Here is a 16,857-nt window from a genome sequence, read left to right on the forward strand (position 1 = left end):
CATACAGCTGTGTAGAATGCACCAATGCCAACCAATCAGAAACAGAAGAAACAGGTACATCATCTTTCCTTAGATACATACCACTGATTTGGAATGGGGTAGCTATTTCAGCTATTTCTTGTAAAAGTAAGTTTAAAAAGAGAAGTAACAATCACTTCTAAAATACAGGAAAGGAAAACATGTTAAAATAATTTCTAAGGTGTGGAAGATTTCAAAGTAATGTTCTCTCTGCCTAAAGAATTGAAATATTTTTTTATTTCTTAGAATATTACTATGACCTTCTAGTAGTGGATTTGTGATCCATTATACCAGAGAGAAAAGAAATATGACCATGTAGCCTTATGGAAACTCTTTTTCACTGCTTATGTATCTGTTTCCTCAGATGTGGTAGAGCTGATAGATAAATATATAAGTGTATATATATATACACATATATATAAATTCACCTTTTTTTAAAATATATATAAACACATACATATATATATAGCTTCATAAAATACAAACATCAGGAAGATTATTGTAGAAAAGCAAATTTTATTTGTACAGATCAATATCATCTTCTCTGGGCTCGAAAAATTTATGGATCACTGGTTTACTCACACATGATATTCTAACTAGATAAAAAGAAAGACGATAGTCCTGTGTCAGGAAAGTAGTTGTAGCAATGCTTTTAGTCAATTTCTAGAAAGCAATGGAAAGTATGTTAAGGATTATGTTTAAAAAAAATATTTTATTTTTGAAGAGTAGCATTATGACATGAATGGTTCTCCTGCATGCAAAACATTTCTCTAACCTCTGGCAATACAGAAGGTTATCAGATGATGTCTGTTAGGAATAAACATTTTTAAATCAGCAGCTCTGGGTGCCTTGAATCTGTTTGTCCTAAAAGGTACATAGATCTTAGTATTCTGATGTCTCACATACATCCTAATGTGAAGACCAAAACACCACAAAATCAATAGATATATCCTTTGCAGGATATTTTTGTTATCCAGCTGATTTTCAAATACTTCCAGGAACTATGGGTCACTTCCCAAGGTGATTTTTCCATCAGTTTCAGAGTTTCATGTACCACACTGCTGTTACTCGAGAGCCTACTAGAGAAATCCAACAGATTAAAAATCGAATAGCTATTTATTAATTTATATCTGTCAAATCCATCTTCTGATCTGATTCATATGCAGTACATACCAAAATCCTGAGGGAACCCACAAGTTAAGATTTGTTTTACTTCCTTTTATTTCTGATACTAATACTCATGCAGTTTTAACTCTGAAGGAAGGTTTACAGCCTATTTTAAAAGGTTGGTCTTAGAAAATGAGCTTATATGTAATCTAATGTTAGTTAATACCTTTCAGATTTTTCAAAGTCTACTAATAATCTGTAAAAGACACTTTAAAATATTCAAGGCAATAGCAAGCATCAGTTTTCAGATAAATCTGAAAGTCTTAGCCTTTCATCTAGTTGTGTACAGTTAGTATTTTATTTCATCAGGAATAGATAACATCCAATACAAACAGATTTTCTAGCTTGAGATGAATATTTTATACATCTGACCAACTATCTGATTTAAACCATGTATACTGTACTTACTTATGTATCTGAACAATGCACACTAATTACATATTAAAATCCAAACCTAAATATCCCCAAATAGAAAAGTTCTAGAGGATGTAGATTATACTAATTCTGCAGGCTGGTCATGTCCCAAAGCTAAGCACATTATTCTTCCACAGTTCTCTGTCAGACCACTCAGGACAATGTGGGTTGGAGATGCTTACCTTAAAAAATGACAGGTTCTGGGGTGAATTAATACACATTAGGAAATCAGCTTGTATCTCCACACCTCTTTTGCCTACACAGTTTGCACACAGGAGACATAATGACTTAGAGTCAAATAGGTAGCAGGAGGTCTGTGTCTACCTGTCATTGCCAATAAAAATTGTTGCTAAATGAAATATTGTTTCATCTTGGGAACAGTGAAAGGACAATTCTCTGCAGTGGCACCTCTGACCATAATTCTATGTGTTTTCTTCTGTCAGATGGGATTGTCAAATGAACAAGGGATTATTTAAATGATTATTTTGTAATTATTACCCAGCCTTAGATGCATGTGTTTGTCTCCTTGACATCTCCAAATATCCATCTGCAGCACTAATGCTGCACACTTTAAGATCTTTTTGCAAGATTATGCACTAAAATTATTCACAGCAATACATGTGCCCACAGTAATTTTTTAATCTTCACTCAAATAGCCTAGGGCTGTAGAGCACTTTTTCTAAAGATATGCTATAGAGTATCAGCTTAACAAGCTCTTTACTTAGCACACTTTTATTCTTGAAAGTTGAAATTCAAGGAGTCAATTTTTCCTCATACTGAATTACTATCTACTCATATATTCTGTGCTGCTGCTGAAGAAATTAATAGCATGCAGAAATTACCTTCTACTTATAACTATGAAATGGTAACACACCAGGTAAAATACATATAAAGTGAATTAAATTTTCATTTGGAAAATGAAGCCCTTTTGAAACATTTCAACTTCTAACAAATTTGTTTTAATAATTTTCCTTTTCACTGATCTTTGCTTGTTATTCTTTGCTGGTTTACACCATATCTCAACATTTTTTAAAATTCTTTTTCTGACATACAGATTTTTTCTCTGACGTGCAACACTCTTTTGAAATAATGGCTCCATTTTTGTCTCTGTCAGACTCAGACTATTGCATCTGCAAATGTTGGAGTTGGAACAAATCACCTTTTTAAAACACATTTTTCTTCTGCTGCTTCAACTGCAACAGAAATTATAATAGTGGGAAAGAGGTGTGATGGAGAAGAATAGGGAACATTGTTTCCAACTGCTGCCCTTGTGTGCTACTTTTATGTTTATTTATTTTTTTTCATTTGTATTTTATCTTTATTTCTCTTTATCTTTATTTATGTTCTAGCTTTATTCTCCTTAAAGAAAATGGATTCTCTCTCAGGCTGAAAGTTTATGAGAGATCAATATGAAAAGCAAGACAGGAGTTGAAACTGAAAGGAGCAGGATTCTTAATTAATTTCAAATGCTTCTAGATTGAGCTCTTATTTTGGCACTAATCAATTCAAAATGTGTATCTGGCACAGAGAAAATTATACACTTTCCCTTAACTGACAGGCAAGATTTTTTTTATGAAGTCTGCTTTGTAAAGTTTAATAAATTTAAACTTGATAAAACCCAACTTTTATTGGAATAACTACAGCCACAGTTGTGGAATGACTACAGCAAACATCCCTACAAATTAAATATGTAGTGAGTTTTTCTCATTCTAAAATGTGATTTTAAGCAATACTCTTTTATATTTTTATGAGAAAGTGTTTTAATTTACATTTGGGTAACTGATGCTCTTTTATCATGAATTTTACTGCCATTTCAATAACTCTGGGCTTTAAAAAATGATAGAGTGTTAAACTAAATGCTCATAAATACATGTATGGAATATGCTGTTAAGATACATGTTTTAAGAGGTAGTATTAGGGTGTCAAGTTCTCTGCAAAAGTTATAGTTAAAAATGCAATGAGAAAAGATTCATAGAAGACTTGCTTTTTTCCCCATATCATATTTATGGTAGAAACAATGAACATTTTGAATTCTATGAACGGGGGATGCATCTAACTGTTTGATGCCTGGATAAACTGAATGTTCATTTCTGAAACTATGTTTTCCTTTTACTAGTCTCAATATTAAAATGTAATTTCAGAACTGCACAAATGCTGGAAAGTTACAGCCAATGATTGTGGATGAAATATGAATTTAATTTTTTTTGTCAGGCATTTAAATAAGGTATTTTATATAATGAATTAATAGTGGTGGCCTTTTTAGTTAATCATAAATTTGATGATAATGAGCATCAATCCTGTGAGAATTTTAAAAAGCTGTTTTTGTTATGCTTCTTAATAATTGCAGCATTAATATTTTATTTAGAGCTCTTTGAAGTTCACTCCTGTCATTGATAGCAATTACTAAAGATTTTCACCTATATAATTGAATGGAAATATTAACTCATCAGTAACTATAAAGATAGTCTCAGCATGAAAACAGCTTGTGTGGCATTTCATGATTTACTTAATAGTACTGTAATACCAGCATAGCATTGTAAATCATGTTCTTAATGTTCTTGACTTATTACCATTTGAAATAACTTCTATTTCTCACTGCTGAGTTTTTCTGATACTTCTCTTCTTTTGTAATGACAGCATAAAGCTATTGTGATTTTTCATTCCATATATTACAAACTTCTCTTTGAATATTTGTTTGGATTTAATTTTTCACTACATTTCTATGTCAGAGTAAGTTACATTTATTTCTAAAAGTTCAAAACCAGTCCATGAGCACGTAGAATATTTTTAGGAGATTTTTAGGGATGTTGGGATTTGGTGGTTTTGTGTTGGGCTGTTGGCTTTTTCTTCTTTGAGTGTTTTTAATAAATTGTAACAATGCTGAATTTCAAAGTTGCAATTTGACATTTGAAAGAAGTTTTTTTTTTTCTCTGATTTCTCTCCCTATAAAAATCTTAACTGTGGATGGGAAAAGTTGAACTTTACTTGTTTTAAGGTAGTTCTTGACAGAACATCACAAATAAGTTGGCCACAATGCCATGCAGATTAAGCAGCCTCTGCCCTGGAAAAGAGCAGTACCTTTTTTTCATTCAGAGAATGAAAGTTTTGCACAAGGAAAGGTGGAATGAGTTTTGTCTCCACTGTGCTCTTAATCTGTTAGAATGGAAATCAGATTTCTGAGGTGGGCTGAGCTGGATGCAGGCAGTGGAGGAAGGTGGAAGACACAGAAATCCTGATTTAAGGCAGACTGGAGAAGTAAAGGCTGAGCTACCCAAGGCTGGAAAAAAATATGATCTGAAGGGACTGCTGTCAACCTGCTGAAAATATGCAGTATTCTCTGAAATGAATGAAAAACAATAATTAATAAGGTTTTTTCAGTCTTTCCTCAGTGAGTTCTTTTTTATATGTTGATGTCTCTGCCTCTGTTCACCATCTACAGAATTAGGCTAATAAGTTATAAGGATGTATAATCATATTTATTACATTTGTTGATTAAAATATTTTATCATAACTTCTTTAAAAATGAATACTGTAAACTTCAAATATATACCTTAGTACTGCAAGATTTACCAGAATTATTGGGGAAGAGTTCAACTCATGTGTTCTTCTATGCTCACAATTTTTCAGCATAGCCAGTAACTCAGAAGTAATGGATGGTCTAATTATTTTAAAATCATTCTATTGAAGTCAATAGTGTAGAAGCTGTGGCTTTGATCCCTTAGTGCTTTTTGATCAGGGAGATCTCTGCAGCAACAGCAACTGCCTACCAGACAAAAACTCAGATAACATATAAAATAAGATCTAGTATAATATGTCAGATGATTGAAATCTGTTGAACAGCACACTGAACATTACATTGAAGAGCAGAGGTTCTGAAAGTGATTTAGGTGACATGCTGGACAATAAAGAAACCATAAAGACTCTGTTTAATGCTATAACAGACTGGTAATTCATATCTTGGTTGGTTGAATCAATACAAGAACAGTGAGCAGGTTGATAAATGTGAACACCAATGTTAAGCTTATTAGTTTTAATATCTCCAGCAAAAACACTGAAGATTTGAGGACAATAAAAGTGATGGTACAATGACTAATAAATATGGCTCTACTGCTAAATATAAATATGGTATACCTAATAAGTAACAGTTCAAGACAAGAACTGTAAAATGTCCTTAATATAACTTTAGTATGTTTAATTTATTAAAGAAACTACGTTACAGAATAAAACAGTTTATTTACTGGGCATGATGGTCTCTGATATGGCATATCACTTTGATCGGTTTGGATCAGCTCTCCTTGCTATGCTCTGTCCCAATTTCTTGTGCAGCTCCTCAGTGGCAGAGTGTGCAACACTGAAAATTCCTCAGGATAAGCACTCAACATTATTCTCATTCTAAACCAAAACATAGCACAGTACCAGCTACTGAGAAGAAAACTAACTCTATCCCAGCTAAAAACAGGCAGTAGACAACACTGACATGCTGGAAAAAACTACATTGGAAGTGTTGCACTGAGGTCTCTGTTTCTTAATAGTGTCAGTATATGATGAAACGGATTTTCTGAAGCTTAAGCTTTACTCCAACACGTATTGTAACAGCAATAAAAGATTGATAAAGTAAATTATTGTAAGTTGTGTTATTCTGAAAGTCAAACTGGATTATATAAATGTCTTTATACTTTGGAAACTAATTTTTGAATAAACTGAGGTGAATATTTGTAATATTTCGGTTGAGTACATTTTCCAAACACTGCTTGAGCTCTGTCAGCTGGTGCTGTGACCACTTCCCTCAGGAACTGTGCCCAACCACCTTCTGGGTGAACTTTTTTCTGATATCCAACCTAAACCTCCCCTGACACAGCTTCAGGCCATTCACTTGGGTCCTGTCACTGGTCACCACAGAGAGTGATCAGTGTCTACGTCTCCCTGTCATGAGGAAGTTGTAGACTGCAAAGAGATCTTTCTTCAGTCTCCTTTTCTCCAGGTTGAACAGATCAAGTGATCTCACACACTCCTCATACAGCTTCCCCTCAAGGCCTTTCACCACCTTCATTGCTCTCCTTTGGACAATCTTATTGTTTAATATCTTTCTTAAATTTTGTCACCCAAAACTGCCCCCAGCACTCGAGGTGAGGCCACCCCAGGGCAGAGCAGAGCAGGACAATCCCCTCCCAGTCCAGGCAATGCTGTGCCTGATGTCCCCCTGGACAGGGTTGGCCCTCCTGGCTGCCAGGGCACTGCTGGCTCATGGCCAACTTGCCATCAGCCAGGACCCCCAGGTCTCTTTCCATGGCACTGCTCTCCAGCATCTCATTCCCCAGTCTGTACCTACATTCAGCGTTGACTCATCCCAGGTGTAGAACCTGGCACTTTCTCTCTTGAATTTTATAGTTTGGGATTGCCCAGTCCTCTGATTTGTTGAGGTCTCTCAACAACAACAAAAAAACCCTCCAAAACAGGGCCTCCCAGTTTTATATCATCAGTGTCATACAGTTTGGAATAACAAATTTTAGACAGTTACCAGCATCTCCCAGTTTTGTATCATCTGTGAACTTGCTCAGTATCTCTTCCAGTGTGGTGTCCAAGTAATTTATGAAAATGTTGAAGAGCACAGGACCTAAGATAGAGCCCTGTGGAACCCCACTGGTGACAGGCCCCAGTCTGATGTTACCCTCTTAAACAAAATGTTAAAAGTTGATACTATATAATGAATGTTCATCACCTTGGAAGAAAACCTGTTTCTATGGTATTACAATGGACAATGTAACCTTTCCTTCTAGTTAGGAGCTTATATTCAGATATTAGCAGAGAGATTCTAGCTAGTCCCTACATTTTTTTCATCTCAGTCTGGTGCTGTGGTTTTAGTGTTCTCATTCATCCTTCAGATTACGTGGAGTCATCTGAACCTTTCTTTGAGTCATCAGGAGCCTTCCCATGGCTGTGCTTGACTTAGCTCAGATTCATTTTTGCACAGAAAGCCTCTGCAAACATAATTTTTTTTTCACTTCTTGTGGGAAGACAGGTATAGTCCTAAAGGTAATCTGGCCTCTAATATATTGCAGCTATGTTAATTGCCAAAGAGTGGGAACAGCCTTGTCCTCACAGCTGGGTGTGCTAAAAGAGTGAGTTAGTTGGTAATCAGTCAGTTGGAGTCTGCTGGCTGTGCTGTGAGGAGGAAGGGACAGGAGGTCTGGTGAAGGACAGGTAAGGTGACCTACTGTATGAGGGACAGACAGAGTAAGGTGGCTGGGCTAGGGACAGGAAGCAGTGAGCTGGAGCTGCAGAAGGAAGAGAGAGAAAAAAAGAGCCAGAGCTGTAGGAAGCTGCCTGTATGATCTCTATATAGAAAAGGTATGAAAGGCTTCTACAAAACATAATGCTGATACTTGAAGCCCCCTGAGGTTTTTATTGTAGCACTCTGAGTGCAGTGGCTGTCTCAACTCCATCAACTTCTGAGTATACTTCACTATTTGCTTCTACCAAATATTTTGCCTGAAATGCTCATACAAAAAGAATCCTCATATCCTGTGATGCAAGAGAAACCAGATTGTTGCTTCCATGACAAAAAATCCCTCAAGGAGCAAGGAGGCAGAAATATGTGATACAATAAGAAATGGCACAAGCAAAATAAGAATCGATTTGGACAGGTAACATGTTATTTCTGTTCTGGTAAGTAGGAACTTGGACCTGTCAAATGTTGGCTTAGTGGCTGCTGTGATAGAGAATGGATTAGTGTCTCTACAATCAGAAAGGTGCTTTTATTAATGCAAATAGATGGAAAGAAGAGCTTGGCAAGTAGATAGAAAATTCAGAAATTAATCTAGCTTGCCCAAAAATTCAGAAATTAATCTAGATTGCCCAAAAATTCAGTTTTCTTTGATAAAGGAATTAAAAAATAAAAGGTCTGTTTGTCCAGAAAGAGTAAAGTAGTTTTAGAAAATATTTTATTGTATTTTAAGCATTATTTATAAAATAACTGTTTATGTTAGTTGAGTAATTAGGGCTGAAAGAATTGTAGGTTTTGTTGTTTTGTTGTAAACTAAATGAAAGAGATTAGAATCTTGATAGTTTAGCTGAAGTCTATCAGGAAGTTGGAGAAATTAGTGTAATTGTATGGTTTCTTTTTTTTTTTTTTTTTTTTGTAGGTTTGGAGATAGGTGTACTCCTAATCAGAAATATTAGTACTATTTTGTATTATTTTCTATCTTACCCATTAAGAAATAACTTTATAAGGCCTACTACCTACTCTATGAGGGAGAAGAAAATATAAAAGGTGAAGAAGGAAGTCCTCTGTCCTAACTTCCTGGACTGTACAGCATATTTTAAAATTATTGCCAACAGCTTTTATTGAAAGTCATTTAGCTGAGATTTTGGGTTAATTATATCAGTTCAGAACCTGATTTTACAGTACTATTTCACCTAGGTAAGCCATTCTACATGACTATTAGACAATATAAGCAAAAAAAAATTCTGGAGGGAGACTAAAATTTAAATAACATATGTGTAAATAAGCAAAAGTGTAGAAAGATAATGGTCTAGGATGGAAGAAGTAATATATGTATATGTTATATATGTTGTGTGTGTATAAATATTATATGGTCATTTGTACAAAAAGAGACAAATAAAATGCATATCACTTTCTTTGGAAAAAAGGTAATAATATTTTAGTTGAGTGCAAAAAAGAATTATTAAGTGTATAGGAAAATAACAGTCAATCCTTGATAGAAATACTCAGAAATAAGATTTTTTTTTAATTTAAAACAGTAAGTAAAGCTGTTTACATCTTTTTCAGACAGCACCTTGACAGCTGTTGAAGTGCATAGGTACCTGCAATCTAATCTGGTCATACCAGAGGTATGACCTCAAGATGACATCAGGCTGAGTCACTTCTCTGGTATAGACAGGAAAAAATAGAAAAAAACCCAAAAAAAACCCCAAAAACCAAACAGATCTTAAAAGAGCTAGTGACCAATAATAATATAGTCTTTTATATGTGCTATTTATTGTCAGAATTATATATGTTTCCATCTGATTTTGAATGGAGAGGGAGAATGTACCTTCCTGTGAAGAGGTAATGAAAATTTTGCTTCATCCATCTGCTCTGGATTTACTTTCTTTGTAATATGTTTCTAAAATGCATGTACAGTTCTGAAACCAGTTATTGACGTTATCTCAAGTGATCTTTTTGCAATTCTTTAAACTACAGAGGTTTAGATTGTTTCACATTTGAAATTCTGTTAATAACAGCTTAAAAGGTATCAATACAAACAACATTTACTGGTATGGAATTTAAAGAAAATGCCATTACTAAAATACCAAGTTCAATGCTAATATCTGTCAGGAATAATTCATAACTAGAGATTATCTTCATTATAAAAAGTATTTTATTTTGGTCCAACTGATGATTGAATATGTGGTCTTTCTTGGACTGATGGATTTAAAGTAACATAAAATACAGATTGTAGGATCCTTATTTTATTTGTATTCTGAATCCAGTGAACCAGATGTCAGAAAAAAATATGAGGATTCTATTCCCACCAAAAGAAATCTTTGGGAATACAAGCTACTATTTTGGAACTAATCATTAGAAAATACTTGCTAGACTCTGAAAAATATGACAAATGTAGAGAACTGCATCAAAATGAAAGTTGATTTTTTTGTTTGTTTGTTTGTTTTTCTGGTTTTCTGGGAATATTGTTCAGTGCATGTTTCATTGTAGTGCATTATATTGTTTCTAATTTAATGAGTTTTAAGTATTTCATTGCATCAGAACCTTGTATTCATTACCCACAGAGGTGCTATCCACTGTTAATCATCCATGTAATAGCAAGCAGGAAGAGCTAAGTCTACCACTCATCCACTTAGGCTTCAATTATTGGAGGTTGAAGTGGGTGACCTTTAGAGGCCCCCTCTGACAAAACCATAGTATGGTTGGTTTCCTCACCTCTTTTTATGGAAACTCTCTTTTCAAGTAAAGATAGAAATATTTAACTAATGTAGAGATGCTATGCACAGTATATTTTTTAAAAATAATTGACACTCTGTGGGTGTGGAGAGGATTTTTTCAAAAAGGCATTATTTATTTTTGAAGAGCAAAAAACCAAGTAAATTCACAGAGGAACTTCTAACATACAGCAGCTACTGGGGGGAAGAACACTCAAAAATGTGTGTTATGTACAAAAGCTCAGAGTCTAACTTCTCCCCAGAGTAAGGCAATACGTAATGAAAAATTACCATTGGTAATTTTTCTCCTTGACTACATCAAGGAGAACAAAAAGATTATAGCCATATATATGTAATATTTAATACAGAAATATAGCCTGTTCTTTCCTTCTTCCTTCTTAAATGTGATCTGTTTTGCATTAACGAACATGGGATTTAATAAAGCTTCACACAGTACTCTGTGACATTTAGATATTTGGAGTGAAAAACCCAACTTAAAAAATTTCTCCCTCTAAATTTTTGATGTGTAAATATCGAGAAAATGGTCACTTGCATTTACTGTAATAAAGGTTTCAAACATACCCTGCAAAAACATTTAAATGATAAACTTGGAAGAAAGAAATGCACTTTGCAGTAAATGCTGCTCATGCTAAACGAATACTTGTGGGAAGGTTTTTTCAGAAAGGTTTTATTCTGATTACAACTATGTGAAAAGTGATAATCAAATATATGCAAGTAATCAACATGGCCAAAACCACAGATGACCTGCTGAAAGAGTAGATTCATTCCATCATCATACTGACAAAATGTGGACAGATATACTGCTAAGCTTATTCTGTCTTAGCAAGGGCAAAAAATGTGTGTTTATTCCCTACTTTAACACATCATAAGCATTCTCACATGTGCATTCCTTCACAAGACTGTCCTTTTACAATCTCCTAGCTTTGTATCTCTCTTCTACCTCCCCACTGGGAGGCCTAGGCCTGTGAGAAAAAAAAAAAAAAAAAGGAGTTTTATAACATCCTCTTATCTTCTGCAGAAATTCTATTCTCCATGGTAGACAGAAAAACTCAAGGTAACCACAAAATGTGAAAATTTCCAAAGCTAGTATTCTTAGTATCTTCCACAAGTAAGGTCATCTTTGAGTAAAAGCAACTCTTATTCCTTTGATTCTCAGACAATCTTCCAGTTTCAACTCCTTTCTCTCTGCATTACCCCATGTGATACTGTATCTTGCACCATGCTTTAGAAGACAGTTTGCAGAGATAATTAATTTATTTCATAAGGAAATTTTGGGAAAGGGAAATTTTGAAGCAGGCTCTATGCAATGGTGCAGTGCGTCTCTCAGGGACTGGCATCCCATTCCTGGCTAGCTCTGGCACTGATGCTGCAGTAAAGGTTCTGTATCCTGGAATAGGTCCCTGACCCTGTGGGCTCTTGCCTCCAGCAGAAGTGCAAATAGTGGCAAGGAATAAGGGAGGACTCTTGTGAGAAATTCGACTGGGGTTGAGTTCTCTCCCACACGAGACTTGTGCACACCCAGAGAGTGCCCACCAGAAGTGAGTTTTTCTCTCTTTACAACACCTTAAGTATGGGGGTGGAAAAATGGGAAAGGGGAAGTTTGGAACCAATCCAAAAGGAGAAAGGAGTGGCTCTGAACATAAATGACAGTCAATAGAACAAATCAATAAATCAAGGGATAGAAGAACTGAGGACCCTACCGATCACTCAATGTCCTCACTAGAATCTTTTAGACATCAGGACAAGGCTGTAAAGTGATGGACAGGACCCATAACTGTGATTGACACCTGACAATCACTCAGGGGAAACCAAGAAGGTTTAACATGGGGGTACATGGGACAAACCATTATAACTTATATAAAAACAGTATATATAACAAAGAACACCTGCATACAGAAAACTGGTAAACCTGAAAACACACCACAACAGCTATACAGTAAAAAAGTAGTCAGGGACAAATAAATGAAGGTCAGGATACTCAGAAGCGATGAATAAGAGAAGTATGGCACGATCGTTCTTAGAATATTAGCCCCTTGCTAAATTCTCTTGAATGATGGGTATAGATTGAGACACTCAAGAATCCTAGTTACTTTGAATTGTTATTAATTATTCTAACCTGTTACTCTAGGATGCTTCTCTAAGAACAAGAACAGTCACATGGGAAAGCCTGATGCATAAGATTCACTTAATATGCATGATATGGTCTCAAAGCTGATATATTATGGCAATTTAATGTGATAGGCTTGAGGTGTGGGTTTTTTTTTTTTTTTTTTTAAGGATATGTTACAATCCAGTAAAAAAACCCACATAATATAAATTCCTTAATATTTTCAATACCTACCTGCAGAAAGAAGAATCAAGTTTAACCAAAGTGATTTTTGCACATGTTATTTTTGTTTGAAATTATTTAAGCAGACTGTCTCATTCAGGCCAGTTATCACATTTTTAATTAAAGTCGTTTTTTCAAATAGACAACATTGTCATGAAAAACAGGTCTCTTCAAGTTTCACTGCACAATGTAAGATAAGCTAATAATGAAAATATTTATTTTTCAGCAATAACCAAACAAACCCCCTAAAATCACATAAATTACTACATTTATGTTTGAATCACTATTTTTTTTATTAATGAATCAGTTTTATTTTACTTCCATCCACAGCATTCTAAGTGCACGTGTATACCATTGCCAAATACTAAGATTAAAATTTGCCAAGACCTCAGAATTTATGGCCTTTTATAGTAGGTAATAGGCTAGTCATAATAGGTATTTTGTATTTCATTTGATTTTGGTAGAATTCTTGAAATATCACAATTGCCTCAACATTTACACTCTCAAGGATACTGCAAAAATTTCAAAGATGTTATGTATTTTAAGGAATTCACAGTTTCAGACAAAGAAACAACATAAGCAACCACCTCTAGGTAGCATCTGGAATAGTACTTACAAGCTTGACTTCTTGAAATACGGATACTTTACCTAGTGAGATAAAATTTCCTCTAACTCAGCTAAAATTGTTTCATAGATATTGGTGTCTCTATTGGCCAGAGGACACAATCAACTCTGTATTTCTGTCAACTCTTCAGAACAGTTGCTATTTTCAATATGCTTTTTTACAAGTAGGAGAAAAATACCAGAGCAGTTCTCAGAGGCAAAAAGAGTAATATCCTGTTATTTACAAAGCTTTGAACCATCATTGACAGACTGTCATGGTTTAACCCCTCACCATCCAACACCATTCAGCTCCTCACTCACTCCTTCACCAGCCTGACTGGGGACAGAATTGGAAGGATAAAAGCCAGAAAATTCATGAGTTGAGATAAAGAAAAACATTAGGAAAAGCAAAAACTATTCACACAAGTGAGGCAAAGCAAGGAATTAATTCACTCCTTCCTGTGGGTAGGATGGTGTTCAACCATCTGCAGGAGAGTAGGGCTCCCTCATGCTTTATGGTGACTTGGGAAGACAAATGCCATTACTGCAAGTATCCCCCTCTTGCTCCTTCTTGCACCCATTTTATCTCCTGAGCCTGATCTCACATGGTCTGGAATACCCTTTTGGACTGATTGAGTCACCTGTCATAGTTGTGCCTCCTCACATTCTCCTGCACCCCCTGACAAGTCTGGGAGTACAAAAAAGCATAAGAGGCCCTGGCTCTGTGTAAGCCCTGCTCAGCAGTAAGAAAAGCATCTCTATATTATCACCCTATGTTCAGCACAAATCCCAAACACAAATCCCTGCCACTGTGAGGAAAGTTAACTCCACTCCAGCCCTAACCTGCACATGTAATCAAATGATGAGTATTTTTACTTATTTTGTAACCGAAACAATTTCAGAAGGTAACAGAAATAATGGATGGTTCTTTTATTGTGCATAACCTTACATCACAGGAACATGGTACTCACCAGCACTATGTCAGTATGACAGCAAATAATAAGAATGTGATCATATTTCTTGACGTGACAGACAGGGTCCACCCATTTCTGCTCCACTGACAGATTCCAGATGAAATTGAATCATATAAAGATGTGCACTTTCAAGATGTTTTATTCTACAAAGACAGTTATTATACATTGGAATTTAACACTTAATATTTCTGAAATATAGTGCATTCTGAATATTGTAAAATATGGTGAATAAAGACAAGATAAAATTGATGAATGTAATGCATTTAATACTGAACATCCATCTGCCTTTAGTTTTGTTCCTGTGTGCTATTTTCTTTCTTCAAAAAATCTTTCTTTAAAGATGTTAAACTCATTAAAAAAACACGCAATTGAAAAGGTGCCTCGTTCTTGTAGAGCCTCAGAATTAACAAGAATTTACTTATGCTCTTTTTGACAAGAAGATGGCATTGTTCTTTTTTGTTTGTTGTTTTTTTGTTTGTGTTTGTTTTTGTTTTACTGCAAACAAGCTATAAGCATTTGTTGTGTGGCATGAAATACTAGATTTTACTCATAGTACTACCCTTTTCTAGAATCTTTTACATTCAGTCAGGCAATGAAGATTAAAATATTGAATCATGAACTCATTAAGCTACAAATTTCCTGGGTGATATATTAAGCAATGTCCTCAGCAGTGCTTAATTAACACAGTCTTAGAAAAAACAGCTTAATAAATAGCATGTGAAAGATATTTTGGAATGAATGAAAGATGTCAAATCTGGTGTTTAATTTTGGGACCCTCACTCCAAGAGACACTGACTGGAACATGACCAAAGAAGGGCAACAAAGACAGTTAAAGGCCTGTGGCACATGATTTGTGGGGAACAGCTGAAGGATCTTGTGTTGTGTAGCCTGGAAAAAAGGAGGCTCAGGGGAGCCCACATCATGCTCCATAAGTACCTGAAAGGAGCTTGTAGCCAGGTGGGGGTGGCCTCTTTTTCCAGGTTACAAGTGACAGGGCAAGAAGAAATGGCCTCAAGCTGTCCCACAGATGGTTTAGAGTGCATACTAGGAAAAAATCCTTCACTGGAAAGCTTTTGAGGTATTGGAACAAGATGCCCAAGGAAGTGGTTAAGTCACCATTCCTGGAGGTATAAGAAAGATATGTAAATATGACACTTAGGGACATGTTTTAGTAGTGACTTGGCAATGTAAGATGTATGTTGTACTCACTGATTTTTAAGATCTTTTCCCATCTAAATAATTCTATGATTCTGTGAAAAAAAAAATAATTGCAAAAAGTGTTTTGTAGATTAATGAATGCTGGGTCAAATCACTTTTTCAACAAAAATATCTTCAGATCTCAAGGATACTGACAAATATTTCTTTTAAAGATGTGATCTTGTCAATTTATGATTAGAAATTCCACATTTCCAGAAATATTTCACTTGAAGAAATTATTTTATTCTTCACAGATTTGAAATAGCTCAAACTTCTTTCAACTGATTAAATTACTTATTCAGAAATGCATATAATATCCCTCAGCATTTTTTCTCATAGGAATGGAAAAAACACACTTACTAGTTTACTAGTAATAACTAACTTACTAGTTATTACTGAAGCAAAGCTATTCATAAGACATCTAATATAAAAAAAAATAAAGATAAAGTATTTTTCTTAAAATGAAGCAAAGGTGAATTTTATGGCAAAATGTTAAATTTTATCAGGAAAGTTCAGAAGATCCTTACAACAAATGTGATATATCACAATATATTGTAGTGACTATCATGACATTATTAAATTCATTTAAACAATATAATCATTCCACAAGCATTTAATTTATCTAGACTGTTGTGAACAAAAGCTGTAATAAGTAGATATGACATATGTATATACCTTCAATGGCTGTAATGCAATAGAGGGTTGCGTAAAGCTCTACTGTCCTGAGATTTGTAGCCAGCTTTGGAACAAGAAAAAGTTGTAAGTGAGCTTCTGGGAACAGCACAGAGCTACATTCAGTTGGGTCACGTATTTCTTTAGCCATACTCTCTACAAATGCTTCCTATGCTGTAGCACTCACTCAGAGGCAAGTACTCAGTTATATTTTCATTTTATATTTTATTTGCTTCCCTCCCCACCCACCCACCAATTTATTTATTCTCCTCCTCACAGTCCATTATTGCTGTAAAATTATTAAAATTGCATAAACCTGACAAGAGCTTCTGATATTTTTATGTGTCATGTCCATGATCACAGATAAACTATGACTCCAAATGGAATCTTTAGTTTCTTGTACAGTAATACATGCACAGATGAAGTTTCAAATTATAAACTTTAGGTGGCAAATTACAATATACCACAGTCATCTTACAAGGTTTTTTTGTACCTCTTGGATCATTAATTTGTATGGATTTA

Source organism: Sylvia atricapilla, chromosome 1 (assembly GCF_009819655.1).
Source record: "Sylvia atricapilla isolate bSylAtr1 chromosome 1, bSylAtr1.pri, whole genome shotgun sequence".
Lineage (NCBI taxonomy): Eukaryota > Metazoa > Chordata > Aves > Passeriformes > Sylviidae > Sylvia > Sylvia atricapilla.